This window comes from Barbus barbus, assembly GCF_936440315.1.
Source record: "Barbus barbus genome assembly, chromosome: 8".
Taxonomy (NCBI): Eukaryota; Metazoa; Chordata; class Actinopteri; order Cypriniformes; family Cyprinidae; genus Barbus; species Barbus barbus.
The window spans coordinates 33,916,611-33,930,758 of record NC_136736.1 but is presented as its reverse complement, the minus strand read 5'-3'; positions in this window follow the sequence as shown (position 1 = coordinate 33,930,758).

The following is a 14,148-nucleotide window of genomic DNA, read 5'->3' as shown; positions in this document are numbered from 1 at the left end:
AACAAACTCATGTACATCTTGGATGACCTGAGGAAGAGCACATTTGAGCATTTTTGGGTGATGATTTAATGAACTGAGAGCCACTAGATGCTGCTCCATCCATGAGGAAGGGTCTTTCCATTACTCATTCTAACAGGTCACGGTTTTCCTCAGCAGGAGACTCTCTCGCTCTCTAGGCAGCTTCTTTAAATCATCTTGACCCCATTTTGGGCAAATAAATAAACTTTCATACTGTATGTTCCATAATAGTGTTTGTTAGTTCCAGGTGAATAATGCAGCAGCAGCACTGTGGGCATTTTCTGAGGATTTCTGCCGTGTTCTCACATGCACACGTGTTGAAATTAAACATGTTTGCGTTATGTAATCCCTCTGAGAGCGTTCCAGTAAAACACAATGATTATTCCTACTGAGCTCAACTGCAGTTTGACTGTGTGAATGTTCAAGCAGAGGAATCTGAAGGAAAATAGAATTTATTGTTAAGCCCATCAGGATTTAAGAAATTATTCTCATGGCAGTTAAGCATGTTTTCCAACCAAAAAAATAAAAAATAAATAAATAAATTAAATAATAAATTAAAGCTTAATTTAAATAAAATCTAAATTTAAAGCTTAACTTTAAGATAGTATTTTGATTTAAAAAACAAACAAACTCATAGACATATTAAGTGATATGTCTGCTTTTTTTATTTAATATTTATTAGATTTGTTTGCATTGCAATAATAAGCAATCATTTCCAATAATTTGGGTTCTTAAATACAAGCTTTATTTAATTATTTAGGTATTTTTAAATATATTAATAATTAATAAATATTAAAATATATCTTGTTATAATATCTATCTCATATTCTTGCAACAGTGTTGTTTTGGTATAATTTACTGTATATACACTATTATATTATTTATTAATATTTTGAATTCGCTTCTATTTTCTATATTTTCAGTTTGTTTTAGTAATTTTGATACATGCTTTTCTCATTTGTATTAGTATTTTTTAATATTTCAGTTATAGCTTTAATTTTATTTTTATTTAAAGTAGTATTTTTAGCACTTCAACTTTACCTTATTTCAGTTAGTTGCCAAGGAATTATTTCTAATGTTCATTCTTATTAATGCAAACAATGAGATAACTTATTATAATCATAATTTTTTATCTTAAATGTATGCTTAAATTTGTTAAGATTAAGCTTTAATGTCTGATTTTAAAATGTGGGTCCTTAAATATAAGCTTTATTTTAAATGAAGTAAAACTGCAGACATGGAGTCTCCCAGCTTACTGATATAGATGCCACAACAATAAGTAGGACAGACTTGTAAATTATGAAGAAGCAGCCATAAATTCACAGAATAAAACGGGTAATGACTCGTTTTTCTTCCTTGACACAGATACAGTAACGGATGCAGAATGCTTGAGTTTGCCAGGAGGAGAGAAGCTGCTCTGCTGGGATTTTCTCTCAGTGTGTGAGGATACGAGATCCATCTCCTCAGATTGAAGAGCTTGTTTTAAAGCGTCCAGGTTTTTTTGGCTCTCATAGCGATCTCTGCCTGACCCTGCCTGTCATTTTGACGGACAGTTGATGAAGCACGTCTGTGGCGTCTGGCCTCTTCGAGCTCTCGGCTGTCTCACAGACATCACAGCACTGACCTTAAACATCGCTCCTCTGACTGACTTCTGTTTTAGGTCTTCAAACCAACCCCAATATCCAGCACTGTTCTCATAGCCACAGATGTGAGATGTAAGATATTGTACAGCTAGCTGCTCATTATGAAATATTGATTTGAGAGTTATTGATCTCATTATGTGTGAGGAAAGAGCATGGAGTGATATGAAATAGGCTACTGTCTTTTTTCTGTATATGTACGTTGTACTGTCATTTACTCATCCTCAAGTTGTTCCAAACCTGTATGAGTTTCTTTCTTCTGTTGAACACAAAAGAATGCTGGCAACCAAATGTAGAAGGTTAAAGGTAGCCATTGACTTTTTGGTGTATCGATATTTTTGCTTGTTCGTTTAATAATATAATTTCAAATTTGCTAAAAGTAGACTATATTTGACAATCAATTATTAGTAGTGAAAAAGTATATTTGAGCTTCATGCATGAACTAAAAACCACAAAACTGCAATTTTTGAATGTGTTCTTTAAGGCTACAAAAATGTATATTTTTGCCACCAGGGCTACTTCATGCTATCTTTATAGATGAATGAATGAATGAGATGCATTTATATAGCGCATTTATTGTGTATTGCTGTACACCCAAAGCGCTTTACAATCATGTGGGGGTCTCTCCTCAACCACCACCAGTGTGCAGCATCCACTTGGATATAAAAATATGCAGTGTGAACATGAGTGTGATCTTGAACAGAACGTACTGAGAAAGTGGTGACAGAAAATGACTATCGAGTGCCCATTAAAAGGAGCAAGAAAATAGAGAGAGTACAACTGATTAATATGATGCATGCTTCACTTTTAACATGCATTTATGGATAGAGCAGCTGAAAATGACCATAATTAGAGGCGTTTGGTAAGGCATCACATGATACTGTTAGGGTTATAATTTGAACATGCCACTCAGAAATATGTTACACATCCTAAGCCTGACTGACTCTGTTAGAAATCTTATAATGGGCCATGTTTGGATCTTCCACCAGGACAACAATCTAAAACAAACATAAAAATGGGTCACTGGACACAAAATGAATCTTTTACCATGGCTGTCTCAGTTCCCTGACCTGAACCCTACAGAAAATGAGTGAGGTGAACTGAAGAGAAGAAGAAACATGGAGCTGTGAATCTGAAGGATCTGGAGAGATTCTGGATGACGAAAATGGTCTCTGATCTCTTATCAGGTGTTCTCCAAACTCTTCAGGCATTACAGGAGAAAACTCAGAGCTGTTACCCTGGGAAAAGGACGTTGCAATAATTGGGTGCCAATAATTGTGGCCATCATGAACTAGAGAAAGCATTTATTTCACAGCGAGATTTTCTCCCCACTTTCAATTGTTTTACTTCAATGATAGGTTTGAATTTGGGGAATTTTTTGAATGAAAGATAAAAAGGATAAACAATGCAGATTTATTTTCACAGCCGCCTTTGCTCATATTTACCAAGGGTGGCGATATTAGTGGAGGGTACTGTATACAGTAAGAGCTTCTTCTTCTTTCTTCATTTAAAGGGCGTATCACAAACTAAATATTGCATTGCTTCTACCTGCTGAGACCAGCAACATCCTATTTCCGTGCGGTAAGATCCTCTCCGCAATATTAGAGCTACTTACAATAAGCATCAAAAAAGCTTCCTGACCGCAAATAAATTAACATTTACATGTTTAAGATATTTGTGTTGTAAGAATGTGAAGCTTCAGATATAAATGATGTCTCATTATGCAATGTTTTCTCATTAAAATCATTCAATTTCCCATTAATTCAACAGAACGTGTATGTATGCACACTAGGGAACACCAAGATGGCGGAGTGGAGGATGCTTCACTTTTATGACGTATTATTATTATTATTATATTATTTATTTACTTTTCCAACTGCCGCAAAATCCTTTGACTATGCACTTTGTGAATGACTTCTGTAATGCTGTAGCCGCTGGACTGTGTCCGCTGTATTAGAGGCATGATTTCTGCATGACAGCACAGGACAGGAGAGGCCCTCCATGCGTATCTAATCTATGAACATTAAGATGTTTGGAGAAGTTCAGTCTGAAATTGTTTTAGCAGCAGGCTGTTGACTTTCTCCTCCGCTGCTCTTTACAGTCTCCGTACTCTTGAGGAAAACAATGCTCCTATCGCACCCCTCGTGTTGCTGTGAAATTGAAAATATATTTGAGTCTCACGGATTGCGGGCGATAATCTTTAAAGCATGCACGCTTGTTGCCTAGCAACAGCAGGTTGTCTGGAGTGTTTGGTAAACACTGGCAAAGTCTCTCTCTCTCTCTCTCTCTCTCTCTCTCTCTCTCTCTCTCTCTCTCTCTCTCTCTCTCTCTCTCTCTCTCTCTCTCAATTCAATTCAATTCAATTCAATTCAATTCAATTCAATTCAAATGAGCTTTCAAATCACAATGTTGCCAAAGCAATAAGTATATTATACAAACATACAGATTAATAAAAAAGGGGAAAAATAAACACATATACATGTCCAATTTATCATAATGAAAAAATAATAAATAAATAAATAACAGATTAAAAGAATATTATTATTGCAAATTATAAAGAGGTTTCAGCCTTTGTCCCTCATTTGATGGCAGGAGGACACATACTGCGCTGCCAGGCGGATGCACTTTTCCTTCTCTCCCAATATATACAAGAGTTTCTCGTTTGCTGGAATTCAGGTGACACTAGCACTATTTACTCTCTCTCTCTCCTTCATTCAACCTTTGGCTAAATATGGGCTGATCTCGAAGGCTCTTCACTCCACCTGTTAGATGAAAAATTACACATTAATCAAGGATGCATTAAATTGATCAAAACTGACAGTAAAGACATTTCTAATGTTACAAAGGATTTCTATTTCAAATAAATGCTGTTCTTTTGAAATTTCTATTCATAATCATGATAAATAAAACGTATCACGGTTTCCACAAAGATATTAAGCAGCACAGTTTTCAACACTGATAATAACCAGAAATGTAACCAGAAATTTCTGAAGGATCATGTGACACTGAAGACTGGAGTAATTCAGATTTTGATCACAGGAATTACTTATATTTTAAAATGCATTCACATAGAAAACAGCTATTTTAAATTGTAATAATATTTCACAATTTTATACCTTATTTTTAATCAAATAAATTCAGCCCTGCATCTTACCGACCCCAAACTTTTGAACTGTATTCTATATATCATACATGTTCATAAGGTTTATAATCATTGTGAATGGCTGTTTAGACTCTTCTTCGTGCTCATCCACCATTTGTTTTTCGGAGCATCGTATCGTTTGCAGGACTCAATCATTGAGGGGATTTGAGGCACAGATGAATGTGTTTATGATCAGCATATATCGTATCATATATGCATGCATGATCAGTGATCGCAGGAGAATCTGTGTGATGGTACATGGTATTATGAGTATTAACACACCAGCACATCACTGACAGCACCGTATTTGACAATTCACATTAAAATGAACCTGAATCTGATTCCACAGACTCAGATTATCAGTCAATCCAGCACAAAGACCGATCCTGCCAAGGTGCTGCTTGCTGTCTTATATTAAAAATACACAGATGATTCTTTTATATAACACACAAAAAGTAATAAAAATGACAAAAACACATTAAAATTACTAAAACTTGAACTAAAATTAAAATGAGAACAGGGAATCTAACACAATACAATTCAGTTATTATTGTTAATTAAAACTAAAACAATTACTAGAAATATACATATATATATATATATATAAATAATATAAAAAACAAAAACATACATCATTTATTTTAGATGGTTGCCAGTGCAAGATTTCTCATTTTTATTTAGTTTAACTTGACGTACTAAAATAACTGAAATTGGAAAAAATAATAATAATAATAATAATAATAATATTATATATATATATATATATATATATAATTATTTTCATACCTCTGTGATGTATGAAAGTCAACACTTTCCTCGTGTCACTTTTCCCGGTTACACAGTCATGATAATAAGAGCGCCATCTGTTTGGAGGTGAATGCGTGTCCTGGAATGTGTCAGGGATTATCCTCTAAAAGCATTAATGCATCGCTGGCCTTCCTGTTACTGTTTGGAAATTACATTGTGCAATGACAGCTCACCCGTCTGAAATCCCTCCAGCATGAATGGGAATGTGAGGACTGAATAAACATGCAGGAATGAAGGGATCTCTAGCTGACCGTGAGTGTGCTGGACAGAGGAATGACCTCTCAGGAGCCGAGAGCCAAGGACAGTGGCTGTGACAGCGAGCGTCAGCCCTCCTCCCGGTCTCCTGTGCTAAACGTTTCCACTTCTTTCTCCTGGGGAAGCATTTAGAGATGTTTTGTTCTTTATGTTGCTATTTGTGTCCATAAAGTGCCAGTGGAACCTTATTTTCTTCATTAATGATACTTTTAATTTTTATTTTTCTCTTTTATTTTGTTCATTAATGTAAAAATATACTTTATAAAAACAGACGTGTATAGTAAAGTTGTTAAATCTATCTATCTATCTATCTATCTATCTATCTATCTATCTATCTATCTATCTATCTATCTATCTATCTATCTATGTTAGTTTTTTATTATTATTTTTTGTTTTAGTTTAGTTTTTGTAGTAAAAATATGCATTTGGAGAAATAAAAATACACAATACATTTAAAATACACTGTATTATACATTTAGATACAAACATTACATTTCTAAAAAATACATTTAATACGTAAATTTAATGTAGATTGCAGTTCAGGTCAGGGTCAATTAATCCTGAAATTTTATTTTATTTTATTCTAGTATATTATATTTTAATTTTTTTTTGTCTATTTTTGTTTCTCCTAATTTTGTATAAAGATAAATATCAACAGACACTTACTAGAGTGTATAAATTTACTGTATTAGATTGTAAAAATGTATAATAGTTAAATATGTTATATTGTGACAGAATAATTTTATATTAAAAATAAAAAAAATAAATATAACAGGTATCTTAGCAAACCTGAGCACAGTTTGAGGTATTATTGAGATCTCTTATGAAAGAAGATTACTGTGGTCTTTTCTCAGAAGATGAATCAGAGGCACAGGATTTATCTCTCCATTAGAGAAACAAGTGAGATATTAAAAAGATGCCATTTTTCTTTCCTCATCAAAACCACACAAGTAAGCCTAAGCAAATGACCGGCTCACTCTTTGGTTCTTTTGTTTGCTGTAGTCTTGATTTTGCGGCTCTCTGTTTGTTCATCTGAAGCAGTGTGTTTGAAGCTCGTATGATGTCATAGACGCATAGACAAACAGGGCGCTTTCTTTGGCAAAGACACTGGTGCAAACACACATGCTTTTCTTCTTCCCTTCACTCTCTTGTTCTCTCAGTATGTCATTCAGTAACTTCCCGCCTGAGGCTAAACCGCCGGCCTGGCCCACCGAATGCAGATTTAGCCAACTATTACACAAGACACGTCCATTACCTGTGCTCAAAGACACCTAATGCAGCTGTGTTTCTCTACCTTTACCAACCCATAAGACATCTTTTTTTTGGCTTATTTTTCTGGACAAAATATATTTTAAATATATGCTAAATACACGTTGTAAACAGTGAAGCTCAATGAAATATATTTTTGAAATTCACATACCAAAATGTATTTCAGGGGCAAGAAAATACATTTCCAATCTTACTGTCACGGTCACGTTCTGTTTTTGTTCCTTTAGATCTACGTCATCCTTAGTTTGTCTCCATGTTTATTAGTTAATTAGCATTTTTATGTGTTATGCTGCCCCGTTCACCTGGATTGTTATTAAAGTACTGTGTGTTTGGAACTCCTTCGTCTGTCGTGCGCTTTATAGCATACACTCGTGACACTTACAGTATAACCCACATTTAGTATAAACGCAAATGTGGATGGAATAGCCTAGATAAAAACTAGATTTATAATGATTTAATAAAGTCAAAAAAAAAAATAATGTACTGTAATATTGTAATTTTTTCTTGCTTATTTTTATTAAAATGTGTTATTTGTTCACATATGTTATAAACAACAAATGTTACACACACATGCAGTTTAATATAGTTTCAAAAATATACAAAGATATGCAAAAAATCTATTGAAACCCATTTTAGCAAATTATATTTTTGGGGCTTTTTTTTATTTTTTATTTTAACTTTGAAACATGTATTTATTCATAGATTTTTTTCCATTATGGGGCAGTTAGCTATATTTCTCTCAGCAAAAAGCTGTTTGAAACATTTGAAATGTTTTGTCCCAACTGTAAATCTGCCATGCTAATTGGGCATTGGGCCTTGTTTATGTCTATTTTCGTCAAACAAATAAGTAGTTTGGAAAACAGGAATGGCCGTCCAGCGAATAAATACATCTTTTGAATCTTATGAAGTGGTCAGACTTTATTTCTGTAAGAGTATTTGGTCTTTGGTCAACAAATCTGTCCTATCAAACTCAGAAAACTCACAATAAATGACAAGAAATGCTTTCTGTTGGATTTCTGTACTTTGGATGTGTCCCATCTAGACTAGAGTCCAAACCTAAAGTGGTTTTAAAGATTTGCTGATTTAAGCAGCTGATCTTGTAATGGCTGTAAACCTTCCTAATGTTTCACAGTGTTTTGAGAAGTGATTTTCATCATCCTGCGGGAAATACTGTGTGATGCTGCTACCTGCAGTGTATACTTTCCCTGTCTGTTATGACTTTATACATTTGTGTTCTTTCTTCTTTTGTAATTCTGCTTCCTTGCTGTTTATAGGTAAGCAAAGATGTCTTGAGGGCAACATTGTTCAAGAGCAAAGCACATAATAAGTTGTGCACGTAAATTTGCTGGCTGGGGCATTACGATAGAACACAGAAGGAAATAATATAAATTGTAATATTATAAAATGCTAACAAACATACATGCATATAAATACCATCCAAATGATTGGGCTCTGAATTATTTTAATGTTTTTGAAAGAAGTCTCCTTTGCTCACCAAGTCTGTATTTATTTGATTAAAAATACAGTAAAGCCAGTAATATTGGAAATGTTTTTTAAAACTTAAAATAGCTTTTTTCTGTGAATATCTGTAATTTATTTCTGTGATCAAAGCTGTATTTTCAGTCTTCAGTGTCACATGATCTTCAGAAATCATTCTAATATGCTTTTCTGATTATTAACAATGTTGAAAACAGTTGTGCTGCACAATATTTTTGTGGAAACTGTGAAACAATATATATTTTTAGTATTCTTTGATGACCCAAGTAATATATTTAGATTATTAAACCACTGTGGGAACTGTTGAGAAATGTTTTTAAACATTAAAATGTCTAATTTTCTTGTTGTAATTAGAGCATTAAAGGTTACAAAATGTTTCATACAGTTTTCTAACTTTATTTTACCCAAAATATAATATTATTTGAATGATTATTTTTTAATATTCTAAGAACGTTAAAATGTCCAGATTTCTTGTCTTGATTGGAAAGTTATTTAAAGGTTACAACGTTGTACTAACTTTTATTTTACCCAAAGTATGTTATTTAAAAATGTATTTGTAACATTCTAAGAGCGTTAAAAAAATTTACATCCAGTTTTCATGATGCTTAGAACATTATTACAAAAACGTTTCTTAGAATGTTAATCAGTTGCAAATAACATTATAAGAACGTTCCGAGAATGTTGACATCAGAACGTTTTCATTATGAGAACACACAGTATATCCAATATTAATACATTTATAAGACCTTTCCATAAACCTCACTTTAAATGAGAACATTCCAGCCAGCTGGATACCTTCCTTCTCCTTAACCTCTAGATTGGCATTGTTTAAGCTTGGTGATGTAAAGCTCTGGCAACCAGCGAGTCTGATGTCCTGTGCTTGTTCCCATGTGAACCTGATGTACTTCTTTATATACAGTGTGTTCTCTAAACGTCATCTCTTTGTGGGTTTCAATCTTCATCCAGGTGTCAGCCGCACATCTGAACCAATATGTGAGGTTTTGCTGCTTAGAAAACTTCCCACAAGGCAATACAAGGAGTTTATCAAGTCCTTTGAGTTCTGGATGTGATCATTGGTGAGGCTTATTAATGTAATGCTATAACCTCTTGTGTTAATTGCTAATGGGGCTAAAACGATCCTGATTTCAACGTAGAGTCATTGTTTCACAATGGTTTCGGTAGAGCGCTTTTCCATGACCCCGTGTGGCATGTTACGTTTGTTGTGTCAACCTGCTATCTTTACTTTCACTGTCCATTTTGTGTTTAGACATGTGTTACTCTTTTGTGCGTTTCTGCTTTCCTCTGATGTTTATAGGTAAGCAAAGACGTCTTCAGGGCAAAACTGTTCAAGCTTCAAGAGTGTAATGAAATAAAAATGCACACAAATTATCTGGCTGGAGTTCAGATATTTAAGACGTTTAATGACAGAAGAGGAATAAATAATAAAAATGGCAACAGATAAAAAAAGTAATTATATATATCTCTATGTCTTTGGGTATAAGGTCTGTTTGATTTGTATTCCCAGCTAACAGGGAACGTCCTCACAATTTTTAAAAAAGTTAATAAATGTTAGAGAAAGCGTTCTTAAAGTAATGTTTATGGAACATTCTAATAAAGTTTTTAATATCTGATATGCGTTCTCATAACATTGAGAGAAAACATTCTGAGCTCAACATTCTGGAAACACCTTTATGATGTTATTTGAAATATTTTTGTAAGCATTAAATAACATTCTATTCACACCAAGAAATCTGGACACTTTAAGGTTCCTAGAATATTGAAAATAAATTGATTTAAAGAAATAATTTAAGTGAATTGTCAAGTTCATTAACTTTTTTTTTTATTATTATTATTTATTTGCTTAATAATTTTAAGGTAACTTTAAGGTAAGGTAAGTCAACTTAACACTTTTTTGTTGTTGTTGTTGTTGCTATTTTAATTGAACCCCCCCCCCCAAAAAAAAAAAAAAAAATACATCTTTAGGCTTTTTTACTTGAAGGTGATTATTTACAGCACCGTTCAAAAGTCAATACAATTGTTTTTTTAATGAAATAATTCTCTTCTGCTCACCAAGACTGCATGTATTTGATTTGAAAAAAATCTATATGAATATAATTTATTTCTGTGATCTGCAGCTGTATTTTCAGCATCATTACTCCAGTCTTCAGTGTCACATGATCTTCAGAAATCATAATAATATACTGATTTACTGCTCAACAAACATTTCTGATTATTAGCAATGTTGAAAACAGTTGTGCTGCTGAATATTCTTGTAATAACCATGATACATTTTATTTTTCAGAATTATTTGACTGGAACGTTTAAAATAACAGCATTTATTTGAAATAAAGAAAATCTTGCTGACCCCAAACTTTTGGATGTTAGTTCATATGAGCAATTGCTGGTTAAGGATTTTAGGACAAAATACACAGTCCCAAGACATTTTAATTGTTTTGCTTAAAATATATAATTATTGAAAAGATGTTTGTTTGCAGCAAGAGGCCAGATGTAATTTAGCCTTACGCAACATATCTTTCGTGCAACAGTGAACCAGATAAACCAATGTGCTTTGTTTGAATCTTCTGGAGGCTTTTCTTGGGAGAAGTTATTCACTGCTCTTCTGTGTTTACACCTGCAGCACACAATCCCTCACAATTAGTGTCTATTTTTGCTATAGGCCAGTGTATAATGAGAGGATGAGGAGCGGATGAATGTAGGTGTCTTCCCAGTAAAAGACAAGTGGAAAATTCTGTTCAGGGACAAATGGGCAGACGGAGGCGGGGTTATGTCTGGTAACCTGAATCCTGGAGACACGGATCTCTGTGACTCTGTTAGGTAAAGCTCCTCTCCTCTCCTCTCCTCTCCTCCCGATCGCTCTGGTTTGGGAACAATGGTCTCTCACATGCTAAGCCTCACACACACAATAATATCCCTTATGTGACCGAGTGGCTCGGCTGACTGGTCCCGGTCTCCGGAGAGGACAGCATGTGCTGAGATTCCTCCAGGGCCTCGTAACCCGACCATTCCCAGAAGAAAAAGTGGCGGTCTGGGGGGGACGTGATTACAGGTGCCTTAGAAATGGATGTTTTAAAGGAGAAGCACACCCAAAAATCACCAATTGCACAAAAACTGTGTCAGCCGATGAACATTCAGAGTGTGACGTCATGTGACCCAAACAAGTCAACGTGAGACTAAGCGTATTATTAACAGGTTTAGTTGTGTACAGTTGCTGAACACTGCTCATATAACCACTATTTAAAGACACATCTGTCTGTTTTTCAATATTAGTTCTTTTTTAAATCAAGTAGTAGGTAATGTGAGGCTGATTTGGGCACTGATGCTAGATTAATTTCTTATGAGTGATAACAACAACAACAACTATATTTTGGCCAGAATCACTGTTCATTTGTTAAGTCTGCAAGGTTATTTCACACAAAAATGAAAATTTCATCATTTTCTCAACCTCAAGTTTTTCTAAAACTGTATGAGTTTCTTTGTTTTATTGACAATGACAACAATAAAGAAGATACTTGTTGACGGTAGTCATCCATGTCAATATATAAAACATTTGTTCATTGAATTTCCAGGAAAACCATTAAATTATGATATAAAGCGTTACTGCCATATATAGAGATTGTGTGTGTGTGGGTGTGTGTGTGTGTGTGTGTGTGTCTGTGTGACCCAGGACCAAAAAAAAAAAAAATAAATGCTTTTTTTAAATTTAGATTTCATACAATATCTGAAAAATCGGTAATTTTGACCCATACAATGTAGTTTTGGCTATTGCTACAAATGTACCTGTGCTACTTAAGACTGGTTTTGTGATCCAGGGTCACACACACACACATATAAATATATATATATATATACAAACACTGTGACCAAAATAATGACTTAATTTAATTAAATTAATCAAATTTTTTTAAGAGAATGGAGAGCGGGAATGTCTCTAGGGGCTTATCTGAGAATGTCCTTTTTCCTTTTTTCAGGGGATCTGGAGGTAACAGTGGAGCGTGGAGAACAGGGAAAGGAACACTGGAGCAACTGGTAGGTTGAAAAAAGGTAAATGGGTCAGGTTAGTCAACATGGAAAGTTTGTAGCAATAGCCAAAACTACATTGTATGGGTCAAAATTACCGATTTTTCAGATATTGTATGAAATCTAAATTTAAAAAAAGCATTTTTTTTTTTTTTTTGTGGTCCTGGGTCACACACACACACACACACACACACACACACACACACACACACACACAATCTCTATATATGGCAGTAACGCTTTATATCATAATTTAATGGTTTTCCTGGAAATTCAATGAACAAATGTTTTATATATTGACATGGATGACTACCGTCAACAAGTATCTTCTTTATTGTTGTCATTGTCAATAAAACAAAGAAACTCATACAGTTTTAGAAAAACTTGGTTGAGAAAATGATGAAATTTTCATTTTCATTTTTGCAAACATTAGTGGAATGTTACTTTTGAATGTTCCCTGAACATTCCGAAACAAGTTGTAACATTTAAAATCATTAGATGAACATTCAACTGAAACGTTTTTAGAAATGAAATGTTCCATGAACATGTAAAAATAAAGTTTTTGTGTTAACATTTTTGAGAACATTGTTAATGTAGATAGAAACGTTATATTAACTTTACAAGAAGAACATTTATTCAGAACTTTCAGAGAAGCTTGTTATAACGCTATATATTACATATGTATGCATGTATGTATTGCAAATGCGGTACATTTGACTTTGCAAACTGTAAAAACTTTTTCTTTAATATTTACTCAAAAATGTATGTCTTTTACTTATTTCATGCTGTTCACAACAATAAATATATTTGGCCAGAAAAATGCTACTATATTATATTACATTACATTATGTAGGGGTCAGGCATTTATTGACAAAAAATGCATAAGCTGGCATTTTCCTCCTTAAAGGGAGCTAAAGATCTTGTTTGCCATTTCTGCTCACGTCCATAGAGCCCCTTCTGTAATCACATGTGTCAGAGACAGTATGAGCTCCTTCCCCCTTCACATTTCTCTGCACATGAGAGACTATAACACATCATCCTTTCTTTCTGAGAATAAATCCTGGATCAGACACAGCAATTATGGGATGAAACACTGGAACCGGTTTACTAAATGATAGTTTTCACAGTTTAAGGGTATATTATTAGCTATTACTTTGTGTGATTTGATCCAGGCATTGCAATTTCAGAAGAATAAAATGGACAAGTGCATTTGTTTCTTGCAAAGTAACAAATTCCGTATTATTCACCTGAAATCTGAGTAACGCAAGGGCGGTCACTTGCTAAGTCCCAAACCGCCTACTTTAGAATATAATGTTTCCTTTCAGAGACTGGACTGTTTCCTTAAAGCAGGTCGGGAAGCTGCTTTAAAGTGCCATTTCATGATCTCAAGTTAATAAATGCCAGACCTTTATGAGAATTTTTTTTTTTAAATGTAACCACAAAACCCAGCAACATTGATTTCTGCTTGAATCGTTTACAACT